This window comes from Perognathus longimembris, chromosome 2, assembly GCF_023159225.1.
Source record: "Perognathus longimembris pacificus isolate PPM17 chromosome 2, ASM2315922v1, whole genome shotgun sequence".
Lineage (NCBI taxonomy): Eukaryota > Metazoa > Chordata > Mammalia > Rodentia > Heteromyidae > Perognathus > Perognathus longimembris.
Window position 1 is genome coordinate 139,233,084 of NC_063162.1, and position 6,798 is coordinate 139,239,881.

Below are 6,798 nucleotides of genomic sequence, written 5' to 3' on the forward strand. Positions count from 1 at the left end.
GAAGCTGCTCCCTGGTCCTGGTGTAGCACATGGCTGAATGTTGCAGCATCCTCTCCCGGGTGGGCGGCGGGCTGGAGGAATCCTCGCAGTGTGAGACAGAGCAGCTTTCCTCATGTAGGGCCTCAGATCCCTACCTCAGTGGAGGAACAGAAGCTCTGCACGTAGAAATCGTAAGCAGTCTTGAAATATGAAAAGCATGTTTCATTTTCGTCACCGCCCTGGTATTTGTCACAGTCACTTCTGAGAAGTGAAATAGCTCCAGTCTGCCTGCAAACAGCACCCTCTCACCTCCCCCTCAGCCAGCAGCACTTCCCACGTCCCCCTGCCAGCAGTGCCACCCATGAAGATTCACCCAGCATCTTCCTCAGAGTGCCACTGCACACGTGTCATCAGTTAGCCTGGCCTAGGGCCTGCCTAGGCATCGTGATTTTGATACCCAGACACTGTTATTTTGCCTCCCAAACTAGTACCAGTGGCCTGGAGCTTTGTACTCCATGAAACTAGTTACTGCCCCAAGTGGGAGAACTTAGACAGTTGGTGCTGAAGCATCTGTTAATAGGGTCAGTGTCATTAGAATGTTCTGTTTGGTACTTGTGACTCAAGCTTTGTAAGTAAACCTAGAAATCAGATACAGATAAGCTGAAAATCCAGCCATTTCATTGAACAGCTTTGTGTCCATAACCAAATTGTTTAGCCTCTCTCTACCTCTCTCTTCCTCTAGAGGATGACAGGAGCAAAATCTGTGCACAGAAACACTGTGATGGTTAAGTAATGATTATTTTTGTGCCACGAGTAGGCCTTGACCTTGAACTTAGAACCCCATGCTCTCTCTTGGCTTTGTCAGCTAAAGGTTAGCATTTTATCCTTTTTGAGCCACACTTCCACTTCTAGCTTTTTTTTTTTTTTTGAAGTAAGGATTATAAAATATACCTCTCCCTTCAAACTCATGTCCAATGTGTAGATCAGCATTGATTGACACGTTATCTGCCTATTCTTTAACTGTCGCCTACACGGTTTTGTTGTTGTTGTTTTGCATTACTGAGGTTTAAACTCAGCCTTGACTTGCTAGGCCGGTACACTACCACAGAACCAGCCCTCCAGCCTACTTTTATAGCTTTCTGACTTCTGCTGAAGACTTCTCAACGCTGTCACCACTATCTAGATTTTCCACCTGCATCTCTTCACTCCTACTTGCTGTTTACCTTCTTTTTGCTCTTTGTATTCTAGCAAATACCAGTAACTTCTTTGTCCAGCCCTCCCACTGTGCTGCCATAACTGCAAGAGATGATAGCTTCTCTTCTTTCTCCTTTTCCTAGAGTTTGCCTACTGATCATTTATGAAAAGCAATACCAGCACACAGTGTTTATGACCTTTAAAACTTAGTGGATTAATGTCCAGCACAAACATTGAAATTTATGCCACCACTATAATATAAAAGCCACATTCACACCAGATGCTCTACAAGAGGGTCCTTCCTTGACTCTTGCAGTTCACAGGGGCTCCTGGTATTCTGGATTTAGGTGCCATAACTCCAGGCCCTAACCCCTCCTTTACATGACTTCTCTCCTATACCTCCATTTGTGCTTTCCTGGCTCCTGAAGGACACATTCTTTGGATTTAGGGTCTATGCTACTCTGCATGTTCTCATCCAAATCATCATCTTAATCACGTATGCAAAGACACTGTTTCCGAGATAGTCACATCCATGCAGAATAACTGAGAATGGGATAGGGTAGAAAGACACTATTAAGTCCACTGAAGCTAGAGAGTAAACTAAATTACACAGAAAGAAATACACTCAATTTACATTGTTTTCCAGTGTAGCTATATTTAAATTTTAGCTAATCATCCAAATTCAAAATGAAAGTTCTTGATAAAGCTAAGTGATTGCTGGAGTTGCACTTAAGCCCCATTGAAGGATGGTAGACACAGCTGCCTACAGTAAAATAATTTGCCAGGGATAATTACAGCAAAGTCCAAACCTATTATCTTTCCAGCTAAGCCAAAGCAGTGCCAGTAACATCTTCTGTTGTCCCAAAGAAGTGGGCTAGCAACAAGAACATATTGTTTTCATCAGATCAAATTACGTTAATATGAAGAATGTTGCATTTGAGTATTATTTGCATCAGGGCCAGTTGTAGCCGTTCCACTCTAGTACAGCATAGATTCAGCCTTTGTTAGTGCAAATAAATTAGTCCCATTTAGGGTCTGCTGGAAGTCATCATGAAAATCATTAAGTTGAAAAAGAGCTGATCAATTGATTTTTTTCCTCCCTGTAAGCTCTGAGACATGGTGCTAATGGTCTCACTGTGCCAAAATAGGTCTGAGAACTGAGGTATCTTGGGATCTAAAGCACTAACCACTTGTAATTTTAATTTACTCTGAATTTCATTCTTAGTCTTTTGCTTATTCACAAGAAGTTGTTTTTCTTTTTGTTTCTTTGACCTTTAGAGACAAGTTAGGGACCTCCACTAACCAACCACTTGTGACTATTTCAGACTCTATCCAAGAAGACTCCATACTAGAAAAGGCCTTTCTTCCTGTCATTGATTATTTAGATTATCACTATAGCTTTCAACACACGTGCCTGTTCACTTCCAAGAAAACTGAGCAAATTAATTATTTCATGACTAATGGGGACTTTCAGGATATTTCCATCTGGATTTTCAGATCATTTTATCAAGTTACATTCTTTTTCTTTTTGGTACTGCTAATTTTATTGCTGGTTTAATACATATAATTTTGTAGAATGTTTGTTGTGATTCTTCAGAGCCACTTAGGGAAGTAATTATTGCTGAGCTTTATTGTGGTAGGTGAGAAATGCATAGAAAGCATGGATCTGGCTGATTAATCAGCTGCTCTTTGGCAAATCCAGACACTTAGCTTCCCTGGGAACCCTTTCCTCATCTATAAAAAGAGAGTGACCCTTGCCCAAACTACCTCATAAGACTAAGGACATGGGAATCATGTGTTTCACTGGCCTGTAGGACATGTTCTACATAGTAAGATTTTTGATGGCTTTTTTTTTTTTTTTTTTTTGGTCAGTCATGGGACTTTAACTCAGCGCCTGGGTAATACCTCTGAGCTTTTTTCACTCAAGGCTAGCACTCTACCACTTTGAGCCACAGTACCACTTCCAGTTTCCTGGTGGCTAATTGGAGATAAGAGTCTCAAGGATTTTCCTGCCTGGGCTGGCTTCTAACCATGATCCTCAGATCTCAGCCTCCTGAGTATCTAGGATTCTAGGCGTGAGCTACCAGAGCCCAGCTATTTCATGGCTTTTTTTTGGTCTACATACCCACATGATCACTCTGTTAAAAAAAAAACAACCCATTAACATTAAAGAGACTACTGGTAAGAAAACACCTACAGAAATTTCTTCAGTAAAAATGATGGGCTTCACTAGTCTTTAGCAACAGTTCGTTTTGTTCATGATTACACAACCAGCATAAGGACCTGAGAATTCTCAAGCCAATTTTCTAATGGTTTATATTTGAAATGCTTTAGACATACATAAAAGCTGGAAAAATGTCCAGTGAACAACCATAGAACCTAGCACAGAGTCAACCACAACTAAGACTCTACAGTTACAAACCCTGGGCATTTTAATTCTAGAAGCAAATTTGAAACCATTGCCCAAGCACCTTACCATGGTGTTATGCACAAATCTGAATATACACAGCACTCCATTAAATAAGAGAACTTTCTTAAGAGCATTCAATTTCAAAAAGTATGTTAAGTACATTTTAAATACATTTCCTTTAAATAGTGTCAGAGAATACAAAATTGGCAAGGTCATGCTTGTGATTAATTTGTAAGTAGGTTCCTTATTGAAATAATATAAAGAAATGTGTCCTCATAACTGTTGATGAATAAGGCTGTGAAATGAGAAATTACTTTACGTATGTGTGTGTGTGTGTGTGTGTGTACCAAGCACATTATGATCAGTTCCAGTTTTTATAAATGTCTTTATCTAAAAGTCTCATCTCTAAAAGAAAAAGAAATGAGATCTCATCTGTCTAGCATTCTTAGCAAGTTCCTGGTTAACAAGACTTCTGTAAGTAGCTTTCTGCAAAGCCCAGAGAAGAAAAAAATTAACTATATTTAAACTTACTTATGGGGTACAGATAGGTAGGCTTCTAGGTAGGTAGTAATATGAAGGGGCTAGGAATAGGCATAGTCCTTCTTTCATCTGCAGAAAATTATCTACAGTTCATCCTATATATTTTATAAAGATCAAATTTTCTACAGCTCATCCTATATGTTTTATAAGGATCCTTAATTACTTCACTTTTTTGTGTCATTCTTTTCCCACATGTGCTCAACAGTCCATCATCTCATACAGTTCATTTGGAGTAGATTTTAGGTTAGATGCAACTGTTGAAGAGTTGAAAAATTACAGGTTATGGTTTCATTCTATAAAGAGCAACTACAGGGCTCTCGTTACGAGGTACTACTGAATGGAAGAGTAGTTGCAGCTAATGACATTGGTTTAACCAGCTTTTCTAGATGCTAAGAAACTTGTTTGAGCATGAGGCTGTTTGAAAGTGACATCAATATAGAGATAAGCCCTGGGTTTTAAACAAGGATTTGGAATTTACTTTCTATCATGAGTAAAAGGTAGGTCTACTGACGGCCAGCTTAGTTTGTCACCTAGACTGTTCTACAGATCAGCACTCACTTGGGATAAATATTTTGAGACATTGATTGGCTGCTGTCCATTTCGATCTTTCCTCAGCCCACTCTTTGTTGGATAAGCTAGGGAGAAGGTAATGACTTATGACAGATCTGCTGACAGAGACTGAACTACATTAGCACTCTGTCACTCAGATCTTCAGAGAGCTGGCTTTGCCTGAAATATATTTGACTTCCCTTGCTAACAAAGGCATCTTCGGATTTATTCCTTTTCCTTAAATGTTAGAGAAGAGGAAGAGTACCCCATCAGAAGACACTAGGACGAGGGAAAAAAAAGGCTGGCTCAACAGCCGAGAAAATGATAGTTATCATTCTTGGTAGCAGCACAATTGCTGATGTGGTGAGATTACTGGTAGGAGCCAGATGAGAGTAGACAGAGAACTGCTGTACTTAGGAAATATTTGAGGTTCTTATCCTAAGTAATTTTTGTCCTGTCTGAATGTTGCAACTCTGGCTTAAATATCTTCTGGTTGAGAAAATGAAGAGGCAGAGAAACAAGACTATCTCAGCTTGAAAGTTAAAGGGCCCTTTAAGATGAACTGTTCCAAGAAGGCAGCTTTTTCTCTTCCTGCTTTTCAAGGATCCTGTTCATAACTTGTATGCATTAAATCTCAGCACAGACATCTAAGATGGGCTAACAAAAATCTGATAATATAGCCTCTAAAAAGAGTGACCTGGCACAGTCATATAATTTCCACTGTTGAAACTCTTAATACAACTAGATGCTTAATAATTCCTTGTCAAAGTAAATATTAATGTTTACCACTATTTACTTATTAAGTAAAAATTAAATGCCTCATTTATGGTATCACTAGACAAGACAAAATTCATTGTGAATTTAAGCAAGACTCACACGTCTCAAGAGTTTAGTAGGGAATCAATTAGTGTACCAGAAGTTCTCATACCTTGGAATCTGAGAACAGTAGAACCACTTATAACTGAACACTGAGTGTGGTGTTCAGTGAATGTAGTTGGTGCTGTAAGTATGGAGAATATATTGCAGACTGGAGGATTCTAGAGTCTTTCCCCAGAAGTGGCTCCCAGAGCATTGTGGGATATATAGAGACATGAGGCAAGGAGGAAATGATGCCATTCAGGGACATAAGATATGGAAGGACAGAAAGGCAAACATGACCACTGTTCTCATGACACAGGATGAGTCCAAGAACTGAGTAATGGAATGAATGGTATGTGAGAACCAAGGCTAACAGGGGCCGGAAAACTCAATCACAGTCTTAGAACTGATCAGCTTCCTGTTGCAATGGAAGAGATGCCAAGTAGAAAAGATTTTAGAGAGCAGATGTGCTCAGATGGATATGCCTTGAAGAAAAGGCAGGCTTCGCAGTCTACAGTTGCCGAGAAGATTGATAGCCTGGGTCACAGAGACTGCTAAGGCTGGGATCAAGTTTACCCAGCCCTGAACAGGAGACAGAGAATTTCCTGGAAGAGTTTTGTTTCTCTCCAGACTAAAGCTTTGGATAATGACCTCATGGACTGTGTGACATTTGATGCCAGCATTCTGCTGAGCTCAGCACTTAAATCCATTCCTTTGATTGATTGTCATACGTGACCAAACAAACCCAACAGACTGACTTCCCGGAATAAATATTGTACTCATAAATCTCCATCAGGTTTTTCGTGCTTTGCCTCAAAGGCTGAGACTGGGTGGGGGCCTCATCACCTCAATGCCCACAGGAGCAGCGCCTTCATATTTGTTTAAAGATTAAGCTGTATAATTCTCATTTATTACTTTTTCAGACACACGGGAGCTCTGTCGGTTGAAGTCCTGCTTTGGGGACAAGGCAACATGCAGCTAGCTCATTAGCAGTTATCTGTGTCATTATGTCCTTTTTTGGATTGTGCACTTTAGAATTAAAGTCTTTTGAGGAGAAAAAAATGTATCTAGGCTTTTGGCTTCCTTTTATTTTTCTTCCTCATTTTTCTCTGCCTTTCCCCTTAGTAGTTACAGCTGTTCAGGGAGAGAGGGCCCTATCTGTGGAGTCCAGAGTACCCGGAGTATTCACTTGCAAATCTCTCCAAAGTCAAATTCAGATAACTGCCCTGCAGTGAGAGCCTTTCTCTCCTTCTCCTTGGACTCACACT

The 6,798-nt window shown here is 40.2% G+C and overlaps 1 protein-coding gene across 2 annotated transcripts in view; it reads left to right on the forward strand.

Moving 5' to 3' along the window:
* Exoc4 (exocyst complex component 4) overlaps positions 1-6,798 on the forward strand; it is a 669,227-nt gene that overhangs the window by 471,315 nt on the left and 191,114 nt on the right. The window lies entirely within an intron of this gene.